This window comes from Podarcis tiliguerta (assembly GCF_965153285.1).
Source record: "Podarcis tiliguerta genome assembly, chromosome: 8".
Lineage (NCBI taxonomy): Eukaryota > Metazoa > Chordata > Lepidosauria > Squamata > Lacertidae > Podarcis > Podarcis tiliguerta.
In genome coordinates this window covers 58,868,121-58,881,027 of record NC_139541.1, presented here as the reverse complement: position 1 = coordinate 58,881,027, position 12,907 = coordinate 58,868,121, and positions in this window count along the sequence as shown.

Below are 12,907 nucleotides of genomic sequence, written 5' to 3'. Positions count from 1 at the left end.
CATCTGCCAGCATTGCAGTGATCAAGGAAGGAAAGGGCTGAAGCACTATTTCCTACGTCAGCAGCCTGCTTCATGGATGTGACATTTTAAAAACAGAATCAAATGAGAACCTTCTTTGTAAATTGAAAATTCCTTGCCAAACAGCTGCCTTCCCCGTCTGGGTGAGCTAAGTCTCTTTGGCCTCCATTCAAACCCAGGGTGTACTCAGAGATGTCTAACAAATGGGGCCTGCTGCAGCAAAATGATGCAGTATATGCCCAACTACCAAGACAACATTGTGGGACCTGTGGCGCTTTAGTTTTGCTGGATTTCATCTCCCAGCTCCAGCCAACATGGCCAATAGTCAGAGATGATGGAAGTTGTAGGCATACATTTAAAGCACCCCACAAAGAATCCCGGGAGCTGTATTTTTTAAGGGTGTTGGGGATTTTAGCTCTGTGGGGGATAAACTATAGTTCCCAGAATCTGGGGGTGTGCACAAAAATGTGCTTTAAATGTATTGTGTGTTGTGTGCAGCCATATTCTAGCAACATCTGGAAGACCACAGGCTCCCTAAACCTGCCCCAGGAGTGGAGCTCCTGTTCAGGTTTCAAGATTCAAATTAATTTGGAAGTGGAGCCTTGTCATCCCCAGTGGCGTAGCGTGGGGGGTGCAGGGGGGCCGGCCGCAACATCTGGGGGGGGCGCACTTGCAGCTCTCTGCCCCTACCTGGCTCACTCACTCTCTCTCTCTCACTGCAGAGGGCACAAATTACTTGCCTTGCCCCGGGTGCTGACAACCCACGCTATGCCACTGGTCATCCCATTCAGGTTTGGTGGGTGGTGTCAGAGTTTCAGGAGCAGAGAAAGGGAAAAATGATAACCTTTACTTCCCCCCACCCTCTGGACTTTCCTTGCTTTGCTTAATAGCCCTAGCGGACTTCCAGATTAGTCTTTCTCTTGCAGTCTTTGGCTCAGCTGCCATCCACCCTGTGTACTTCACAGGTGCTTCTTGGGCTGCTTTTGTTTAAATTACAAACGTCATGTACTTCTAGGGAGTCTCCAGAACATGTATATGGCATTCATTTAATTTTAAGTGACTGTTTTCCATCCAAAACTGATAGACAGTCAACTACCTGAGTCAGCTATTAGAGGGAATATGACTGCAATGGCTTTATGCGACCTCAATTACTTGCTGGAGAGCAACAGAATGAAAGGATTATTGTTGCTTTTGGGGCTTACCAGAAGCATCTGGTTGGCCACTGGTTGAAACAAAATGCTGGACTAGATGGACCTTTGATCTGATCCAGCAATAAGGCACTTTTTCTCTTCTTAAGCTCATCTAAGAAAGCAGTCATGGCCACCCATACAGTAGGATCAGCCAACTAAGGCAGACCCCTATATCAAGCTCTTCTATTCTTAGCATTTAAATGAGACTGCAGGGTTGGACCAGGCTGTTTTGCTGCTTGAGGCAAAACTGCAGCTCCCTTGGCTGCCAAAGTCACCCCCCACCACATGGGAATGGGGGGGGAGAGAGGTTTTGTCAGGTATAAATAGAAGATTCCTGTATTCAAGCAGCAGTCTCTCCCTAACTCATGCACAGTCAACATTTCATCAGGCTGCAGCGGAGGAGGGAAGGGTTGAGACCAGCAGTTTTTGTTGCCTCCTTTCCTGGGACGCGGGTGGCACTGTGGGCTAAAGCCTCAGCGCCTAGGGCTTGCCGATCGAAAGGTCGGCGGTTCGAATCCCCGCGGCGGGGTGCTCTCCCGTTCTTCGGTCCCAGCGCCTGCCAACCTAGCAGTTCGAAAGCACTCTCGGGTGCAAGTAGATAAATAGGAACCGCTTATTAGCGGGAAGGTAAACGGCGTTTCCGTGTGCGGCTCTGGCTCGCCAGAGCAGCGATGTCACGCTGGCCATGTGACCCGGAAGTGTCTTCGGACAGCGCTGGCCCATGGCCTCTTTGAGTGAGATGGGCGCACAACCCTAGAGTCTGTCAAGACTGGCCCGTACGGGCAGGGGTACCTTTACCTTACCTTCCTGGAACTCGCTTATCCTAGCTGGTCATTAGAACAACCAGTAACTAAGAACCTGAACATGCAATTGATGGGCACGGCATCTCAGGGAGCCATCTTTGAACTGGGGACTCCATTCAGAGAAATGTATTGTGGAATTTAATATTGTGCTATGGTGAATGTGTGGAATTCAATGCCAGGCAGTGCTGGATTAAACCCTGTGGGGACCCCATGGCAGTCGAAATCTCAAGGGGGGGGGCGGAGCTTGCAGATTATCTCCTAATACATTTTTGATTTTACCAACCAACAATTTTAATAAACCAATTTTATTTCAAGATCAAATCAATCTTATTTTGATCTGTTGTCACAAGGCGCCTGAAAGGCATGGGGCCCATAGGCCAGTGCCTACTCTGCCTAATTGATAATCTGGCACTGTTGACATTTTCGTGTTATGGTGAATGTCTTATCAGTGCATTTCAGCTATCCAAATGGAATGGCCCTCTCTGCCCCTTTTGTGTATTGTTCTGGGGGTTTTCCCAAGCGCCACCGAGCCAATTTCAGGGGGCACAGTGGAAGGCAGCTCTATTGTGTAAGAATAAGCCCTTGTGCAGAGCTTACGCTGAAGAGACGCATTAGGTGAATCCTGCCCAATGTATCTGCAACAAGCACATATTTAAAAGCATGCAGTAGCATGGCAGCCGAGCTCCTTGTTTCCTTCTGCAAAAAGTCATAGATGTATATAAGCATTTGTGATAGAAAGGTCGGTGGCCCAACAAAACACCTGTTCAGCCACACCTTCGACAGAATGGCATTGGCTCATGCCCACTTGGCCGTTCCTCATCTAACCTCTTGCCATATGGTTTCCTGCGGCCCTCTCTGTCCATCATTTCCTGTCTGCAGTGGTTGCAGCTGGAACATTGACCTCTTTTCCCACAGCTGTTAAAATCCTTGTTTGTTGCCAGGCGGAGAGAACAACTGGGGAATGACTCAGAGGGACCTGGGTTGATGGAAGCAAAGGGCCATTTAGTCTTGGTTGCAAAAGTGGTTGCCAGCCAGATGCCTTTGGGATGCCCACAAGCCGGCCATGAGGCAACAAGCTCCTCTGCCCCCACTGTTTTACCCCACAAGCATCAGAAATGTACTACCCCTGAACCCACAATTCCATTTGGTCCTCATGCTAACAGCCATTAGTAAAGCTATTTAAGCATGAATTTTGAATCTTCTCTACATAAAAACAAGGTCTATCAGTTTTTGGCTCCTGCTCCACTTGCAATCTTTTCATGGCAGTTGGTAATTAGAAGAAATGGTGCTGAATTTGCTTTTTCTCTCCTCCCTCCCAGTGATTTATTCTTTAATACCGTTTTCTCTCTCACACCCCTTGCTACTCATCAATCCAGATGCAGATCACCAGCAATGTATTCTGGCCTGCAAGATATAAGACAATGCCCCACTCCCTCTTTTCACCTGTTTCTGCAAGTGCAGAAATGTTGTGTTGAGGGATACGATATATGGTTGGTGGGCAGAGTTTGTAGAAATGAAGAATCTGTTAAGTTCCAGATGTTGTTGGACTCCCAACTCCCATCATCCTCAGCCAGTGTGGCTGGTGTTTAGTGACGATAGGAGGTGTCGTCCAACATTTGGAAGGTAACAGTTTCCCATCCCTGACTTAGTAGATCATTTGTTGTATATAGACCTCTCTTAGTATGTATCACACACACTATATTTATTATTATTATTATTATTAGCAGCAGCAGTAGTAGTAGTAGTAGTATTTTCCATTTAAATTTCAAGGTTCTTTACACTCCTATAGTAAAAACCACTAAAGACGGGTTTAAGATCAATAAGCACAACTATATAAATGTATTGTTGTGAGTTGGGGGGGGGGGGTTAGTCTGTATGATGCCTGAGTGCTTTCTAATTTCTGGGGTCCCGGATCCAGCAATGGTTAAAATCTAATTGAGGATTCCATCACTGAACTAGCCAGTGAAACCCTAGGTACTGGTTGTTAGTCCAGTGGTACCTCAGTTTTTGAATGTAATCCATTCTGGAAGACCGTTTTACTTCTGAAACATTCAAAAACCAAAGCAGGCATTTCCGGAAGCATTTACGTCTAGAAAACTTGATACGGAAGCTGCGTGGCACGTTCGGCATCCGAAAACATTCAAAAACCGAAGCAGTTACTACTGGGTTTTTGGTGTTCGAAAGCCGAAATGTTCGACTTCCAAGACGTTTGGAAACTGAGGCAACACTGTATAAAAAAGGAAGTTGCTGTGTGCCAGAGGGCAAATGGGTTTGCTCTCCTCCCTCACCTGACTGATAATGAGAAGGACAAAAGCCAGTGTGTGTGTGAGCTCAGCTAGAAGCAGGCAGCAACTAGAGATACAGAGTCATGCTTGATTTCTGCTTGGTTCCAAGTGATGATGGGAGATGCAAGACCTTTTGGAGTGTGAGCCCCTGCATCTTAGGCTCAGGTTGTATACGTGTGTAAATAAACCATATGACACCACAGTCTCCGCTGTCCCTCATTCCAAGGAAATTGAACCCTGGGTAAGCGCTTGGAACCCCTGGAATCTCATCCCACTCAGAGGTTGGGGTGGCATGTACAGTATATTTTCCCTCCAGCCTGCAAGGTCATGGCTCCCTGTTTCCATCCTTTAGCCAAAGTTACTAGACAAGAATACCCATCATCCCTAGCTGAGGCTGATGGGCGTTTAGAGTCCAATGACATCAGGTTCTCCATCCCAGTGCTAGAAATATGAGAACCAAGATTGACATTGTTACCATTTGCATTCATTCACATGATATCCCAAGATCTAAATTTGTAACAGAAATGTTCCTTTAGTTGAACAGCTCAGGCTTTGAAAAGTTTATTTTTCTTACCTTGAGTTGCCAAGAAACGGGGCCGTTGAAGCAGGGTGTAGGCTTTGATCTAACATGTTATTTCAATATATATATATATATATATATATATATATATATATATATATATATATATATAATTGTCCATGACATGGCACAGGAGAACTCAGTGAAGAAATGTGATATTTTGTAGCAGTGCAGTTGAAAGGTAACACGGAGTCTCACCTGCAAATTTTCGTGCTGTTCAGTGAAAAGGAAAGAAAGTTAGCTCTGAGAGATCTAAACTGAAAGGTCTCTGAAGGATATCACTATTAGATTTCTCCTTTTTACTGCTACGTTTTTGTTTTGTTTTGTTTGCTTAGCAGCAAGTTGGATTCACCAAAGTAATTTAGCTAATGTGAAATATGGAAGCTGGAAGAATCTGATCTTTGCAAAGTTGTATATGAAGTGACCCAATGTGCACCTCTTGAACTAAATGTGTGGATCAGAATTTCAGCATGTATGCATCTATGGTATGTATAGAATTTAATCAGTATGGTGTGGTGATCAAAGTGTTGTTCTAGAGCTGAGGAGAGCCAGATACAAATTCCCACTCAGCCATTAATCTCCCTTGGTGACCTTGGGTGTGCCATACTGGCTAACATACTTTACAGGACCACTGGGAGGATAAAACGGGGAGGGGGAGGGAGATGCATGCTGCCCTGAGTGGAATAAAAGTAACATAGATCCATTTTCTCCATGCACTCAAATTAAGCTGTTCCAGGTTGGGGGGGGGGGGGTCACCAGTCTCAGCCTCATATACAAATCTCCAAAGTTAGAAGACTGATGTTCACACAGGCTAATCTATTTGTACAGAAGCTGTTCCAAGCCCTTAATGACTTTCCGTTGTTCAGCTGTTCTGATGAAATGTGAAGGGGGATAACAACAGGAGCGCGCGCACACACACCTCTGCCCTTTTACTCCAAATTCTGCCACTTTTTAGTGATTCATTAATACCACTTGCCTTTTCAAAAGCCAAGCACTAACATTTCCCGGTTCTGGCAGCCAGACTTAGCCAGGCCTTTGGCTGTTGGCCTAGGTACACAATGAGGCTGACACAATCTGCGCCCTGTCACACGGCGTATGGCTCATTCCAGTCGGCGATTTATGGTGTGTCAGGGCGCTAGTGCAGGTGGAACTGTTTGGTAGATAGAACATGTGCAGAGGTGTGGAGCCCCCTGGGGTTGTCTCCACAGGAGTCACACAAACCCTTCCTTTTCGAAAGAGGGGTTTCGTAGCTAATCCCGAAAGGTTCTGCAAAGGGGGCCTGGGGGTCTTGGAAAGGAGCACAGGTCCCAAGCAAAGGGGAAATGCTAACCCAGACAGAAGCTGAACACATTTCACCGGCTGTTCTTGGTATTCAGTCTTGTTACGATATGCAGTTTCCATTGTACTTTAATGAAGGTCTTACAGGAATGCCACATAGCCTCATGGGTGGAATGAAAGGTGTAGCTGGAAGAGGCCAGGGGGACATAGCTGGCTTTGCCAGGTCTCAAGCTTTGGCCCCAAAACTCTGCTTTCCATTGTTAGGACCTCCAATTGACAAGTTAAACCTGAAGGTCTCTCATTTAGGATGGTCACTTTTGCATTGCCAAAGAAGAGGAAGTGCAGCACCAAATTTGCAAATGTTGGCTTATATGTACTGATGCACATTTTAAAATAATTACTATAATTTAAACAGAAATTCAATACCTCTCACCATGGTGGGGATGACATGAGGTGACCAGTCTTCAGTCTTCTATTCAGGTGATAACTGGCAACTTCAAGGCCCCTGGTCTCTCTTCTCATGGTTCTCTCTTTAATCAGGACGTGCAACTGGACAGCTGTTCAAACAGAGGACCATCCTCTGTGAATTAGGGCACATGGCTACCCATTCAGTATGTCTGGATTCCACAGACTGTCAAACCATGTTTGTGTGTTTGTGCAGGAAAAGCATGACAGATCTCAGGCCCAGGGCAAAATGTGGCCATCTAGACCTCCCGTTCTGGCCCAAGTTGTGATTCTCACCAGGTCACCCTTCAGACTCATGCATAGATCAGAATGTAGATCTGCAGATTAAGCTGCATAATTGATTAATGGATCCACACATGCCTCTGGACTGCACTTACAAGGAGGTCTGAGGGCTACCTCTTCAACATTTTACAGCTGATTACAGTAGTTGGTACTTCCTCTGTAGTAATGGGGTTAGGGCAGGGGTAGGCAACCTAAGGCCCGTGGGCCAGATGCGGCCCAATCACATTCTCAATCCGGCCCTCAGATGGTCCGGGAATCAGTGTGTTTTTACATGAGCAGAATGTGTCCTTTTATTTAAAATGCATCTCTGGGTTATTTGTGGGGCATAGGAATTCGTTCATTTTTTCCTCTCCAAAATATAGCCCGGCCCACCACATGGTCTGAGGAATGGTGGACTGGCCCATGGCTGAAAAAGGTTGGTGACCCCTGGGTTAGGATTTTTAAATGCTCCCAGGAAACAACTGTATGACATAATGTGCAGTCGCTTCCTGGGGAATTGCATGTGGGGGAGGGAGGGGAAGGAGGGTGGCTGCCCTTTGCCTTGAGAGTCTGTGACAGTGAGAAAGAGCTGAGAACTCTGTTGCAACATTCAGAGACATAGAAAATCCAAAACCAATTGGCATATAGTTTAGTTTCCATATTATTCTAGGAAGTATGGATCAGGGAGCTTATCTCGGAATTCATAAAGATCAAATCTGTTAAGCATCTTTATTTGGTTGATCTCAAAATTCATGGCTTGGGGCCAGATTTCAACCACTGACTTTGCAGCTCATACTCTATGAAGATGGTTGTCCCATGTTGTTTGTCCCAAGCATCTACTGCTCAAAGAAATGCTGCCCCCAGATGTGGAGGTTTCATGCTCCTGAATCATCCCTTGGGATTCTAGCAGTTATAAAAGACATTTGGAATCAAGCACATCTGATTCTCAGCTGCCTAGGCACCCTTCCTCCTGTTGACCAGGTAACACTTTGGTGTTACCACCCACCCACTCCCATCACAGACAAACTTCACCCTTTTTTGATCTTTATTGTCTCTTTGTAATACTTGGGGAAGATACAAAGGCCTGAATTACTTGTCTTTTGTGTTGCTCTCAAGGGTGTATTGCTCACCAGGAATGCTGATTACATCCCCAAAGTTAGCTGCTCCCACTCTGCTGCATTCCCTGTCTGGGGAGGTCAGAGCCAGCAGGCACGAAAGCAGCAAGCCTTCCATAACCCACAAGCAGTGGCAAAGCTCACGTCCCAACATCAAGGCTAGCGAGGGACTCTGCAGAGGCCGCGTGCCTTTCGCCATTTGTTTCTGATAAAGAGCACATGGGATCATTTAGCCACTCGCTGAACAGAGCTCCGGGCACAGCCTCCCTCGTCTGCAATAAAGCTACTTGTTAGAAGAGACATTTAATTTACTTAATGCGTTTGGGTTTTTGTTTTGTTCCTCTGCAGTGGTTGGGCTGCTTTAAACCCACAAATGTAGAATTCCAAACGATGGGAACAGAGGAGAAAGCTGGCAGATGCCATAAGAAAACAGAGGGAGTTGGCAATGATTTGCCGCCAACCCTTCACTGGGGAGAAGGGTGTAGATAATCCTGTTGGATGCAAAGCAAGGCTAAGAGAAGTGTGGAAGAAACCTGACCGAATTTTATAGACCTCTTTACATACTCCTGTTTCTTTTAATACATTCCCCCCTTCTGCACTCACCTCCTGCCTTGATATTTGTGGAATGCTCCGTTTGTGGTAGAAATACCAGCTACAAGGCAAAACTAAGACTTACACCTTGCATATCACTCATGAAGGGCTCGTCCAGATTTCTTTTTGTGCCACATTTCTAGACACAGGTCTGGACTTTAAAGCTGTGTATCTGAGAGTTGGGGGTTTATGTGCTTTCCCCAGGAAAACCTACATTTTATCACTGAATTGGAGCAAATGACAAATTGTTTTCAGTGGACTGACCGTTGCTCTTTCAGCAGCAAAGTTTGTTGGGAAAGCACCAGGACACAAAACCCACAATTTAAACTGCAGACCTATGCAGGGAAAGTGAGGTGGAAAAGGAAGTCTGGATGAGACTGAAGTGGAATAAGGCTACATTCCTAGGCTAAGGATGGATCAGAGAGAAATTCAATTTTGTTTCTATTTTCATGAGAAATGACCTAATTCATACTTTCTGAACAAATATGTGAACCAAAACTCTACCATCCTTCAAAATTTGCAGCTCTGGGACAGATTTTTTTGGGAGGGGATTGCAGGGGCAGGAGAAGCAGAGAACATTCCCCTTGCACAAGCAAAAATACTTGTGTGGAATGATACACTACTTTGGATATGATTCCATTATTATGATTGTATTAGAACCATAACAAATCTCACCATAGTGAGACTTTGCCCAGATGACCAGTACACCTGCTCTGGTTGCCATCCAGATGCTTACTGATGGTGGGCAACCTCAAGGCCCCTCCCCCCCTTAGGGTCATTTATATTGAAACCACACTTGGATGGGCAGCCCTTCATATAAGAACTGTCCTCTCTAAAGAAGGGTTCATAGCCACCCTATGCAAGTGACTTACAATATTCCAATCAAAACTGTTGTTGTTGTTTAGTCATTTAGTCGTGTCCGACTCTTTGTGACCCCATGGACCAGAGCATGCCAGGCACTCCTGTCTTCCACAGACTCCCGCAGTTTGGTCAAACTCATGCTGGTAGCTTTGAGAACACTGTCCAACCATCTTGTCCTTGTCGTCCCCTTCTCCTTGTGCCCTCAAACTTTCCCAAAATCAGGGTCTTTTCCAGGGAGTCTTCTCTTCTCATGAGGTGGCCAAAGTATTGGAGCCTCAGCTTCAGGATCTGTCCTTCCAGTGAGCACCAGGGCTGATTTCCTTAAGTATGGATGCGTTTGATCTTCTTGCAGTTCATGGGACTCTCAAGAGTCTCCTCCAGCACCATAATTCAAAAGCATCAATTCTTCGGCGATCAGCCTTCTTTATGGTCCAGCTCTCACTTCCATACATCACTACTGGGAAAATCATAGCTTTAACTATACAGGCCTTTTTTGGCAAGGTGATGTCTCTGCTTTTTAAGATGCTGTCTAGGTTTGTCATTGCTTTTCTCCCAAGAAGCAGGCATCTTTTAATTTCGTGACCGCTGTCACCATCTGCAGTGATCATGGAGCCCAAGAAAGTAAAAACTATTATTATGCTTAAGGTGGCATTCATGGTTCTCCCTGCCATTTAATCTCCACAACAACCCAGTGAAGTAGTTTAGGCTGAGAGACAGTGACTGGCTCAAGGTTATCCAGGGGCCTTCATGGCTGAGTTGGGATTTGAACCCTGGTTTCCCGGAAGCATGTAAGCAATGGTCCAAAACAATCGAAACAAAGTCCTGCCACCTCCTCCACTTAGCTGAATTATGCCTCTCTACAGAGCCTTCTAAAAATGGCTAAGAGGACTGTCACAAAAGGTAAGGGGGCCTAGACTCCTTGGAACTCAGGCACTGCCAGGTTTCCTTACAAGAGTCCTGAAAGGTATGCCAGAATTAGTGACGGGGCAGGGCGGGGGCATCACTCAGCAGTAAAGCATCTGCTCTGAAGGCAGAAGGTTCCAGGTTCGATTCCCAGCATTTCAGCACAGGGGTGGAGAAACCCGTCTGAAACCCTGGAGAGCTGCTGCCAGTCAGTGTAGATTTAGCTGGCCAAAGAATTGTCTGACCCAGCTTCCTATGTTGCTTCCTAGCATTCCTATATGACACAGAGGGGGCTTGGCAAACAGAAGCTACTTTGAGGCCACCTAGTGAATTTGTGGATGAGGTAGGATTCAGTCCAGGGGCTTTCCAGCTCACACTTCGCCACTGTGCTGGATCAGTTTTGCAGAGCCCCTGCTCCTCTAAATCCTGGCCCAAAGCTGTCATTGCTACCAGCCTCTGGCCTTAGCCACAGCATAGAATTCAGAGGCTGCTGGAGACCCGAGGCTTTAGGGAGATTGTTTCCAGGGCAGCGCTGAGATGAAACCATCTCCCGGAAACTGAAATGCCACAGACGCCAGGCCAGCAAGGGCCAGAACAACTGCAAAAGGTCCAGAGCACAGGGAGGAGACTGCTGGCACCCACTCTGTTTTCCCCATCCAAGAAAGAACAGGAGCCCTCCCTCCTCTGTTCTGATAAGGCGGGTGGGAAGGCCTCCAAGCCAAGCAACAAGACCAGCCAGCAGGAAGCAGGGCTGGTGATTTAGGAGGTGGCTCCAGAGTGCAGCCAAACAGTTGAAACAGCTTTTATTGCTCCATCCTGCAGGGTTGATGGAGTTGATTTGCTGGAGGGTCTTCAAAAAGCTTCTGCAGCCCAGGTAGTAGTGTGTTTAGCTGCACACCTCAGCTCAGCAAACAACTTCTAGTTGTATCAGGGTCAGCAATGAGTCCCAATGGTAAAATTACTTTGACTGCCTTGCTTCAGCTCCAAAAGCTACTAGGACTTTGGTTCCAATATAGAAATATAATTAGAGCTTTCGCAGCCTTAAAACACACACACATCCTAAGAGTCCTTGAGCAGAGGAGGCACCCCCTCCCCCAGCAAGCCTGTTAGGTTTGGAAAGAGATTCATAACACAAACCCCAAATGAGGGCCATTTGATGATGGTATTGCTGTCCACACTGCATCCATCCATCCTATAAAGAGAGCTGGACCTCTTTCTGTACTGTCTCGTAATGCGCACATCATGGAAAGAGAAGTCTATTTCAAACAATTTTCAACTTACAGATGATAGATAACAGCTCCCAATATCCCTGACCATTGGTATGCTGACTATCAATGATGATGATGAGAAATACAGTTTAACAATATCCAGAGAGCTGCAATTTCCCCATCAATGGTTTAGGTAAAAGCAGGGTTCAGTTCAGCAGGGTAAAAATACTTTTTTAAAGAAAAAGATATGGATGGAATGTATTTCCTTCCCATAGCATCTAAACCACAGCCAGCATGGGGCCCTACAGATGTAATCATCCATACCCATTGGCTGCTTTGGCTGGGGCTGATGGGAGTTGGGGTCCAACAACTTTTGGAAGACCACAACCTCCCCAGCTCTGCCTCCAGTCTTTCACCTATTTTACTTCGACAAGTGAAACATGGCTTAACATCTTCTACATCACAGTTTCGAAACAGTAAATACACCTCCTTGATAGGTCAGCACAGGATTGCAGGGTAAAGTTGCTTCCCAAGCTGTGTCCAGGGAGTTTTTTAAGATTATCTTAATTCAAAATACAGTAAGTTAGTTTTGTGATTCACTGTCTTACGAGATACAGCTGCATAGATAATTGTTTTTGAGCTGGCCAACCCTGAAGGCTTCTTAGTGAAAAGCCAGCCAAGTGGGTCACTTCCAGACAGCCTTTTGATTGAGCATTCATTCCATTTTGTTTGTGGGGAGGTCATAAGACATCTCATCAAGCAACTGTTACCCCCACTCCACTTTTGGTGTCACTTCCCTTTCCAAATGCTTTATTAATTTTGCAAAAAAACAGTCAACAAAAACAATCCAAGATCAATACAAATTGCAAAAAGATAAGAAAAAAATTAAATTCATACACAACAGATTCCATTATGACTTCCGATCACCCCAACGTATTTCCTGGGTTACATTGTCAACCGCACACTTTCCATTGTCTCTCATAAATTCTCTCAAATTGTCTTGGTTTTTAAAAATTTCCTACTGCCGTGCAGGGGTCAATCAAAATCTGCCAGAGAATTTAGATGTTTACAATGCTCTTTTAGGTATACAGTACTCTGTAAATGTCCCCATTACTGTCCTTGCTGTAAAAGGTGTCATGTATTATTATTAGGGAGCACAGGTTTGCTGCACAAGAGCACCAAATCGAGCGACCTGAATTTGCTGGTATGCCGCTGAATCCCACTTGCAAAATAGTGACAGTCTGCAAGGCCTCGCAGAGGGCACGCCAGTACAGACAAGTTGTTCTATCCTTAACTTAGCTTCATCTTGCTGCACAGATGTTCTAATGGCACCCCCTTGTGTCGCTAAT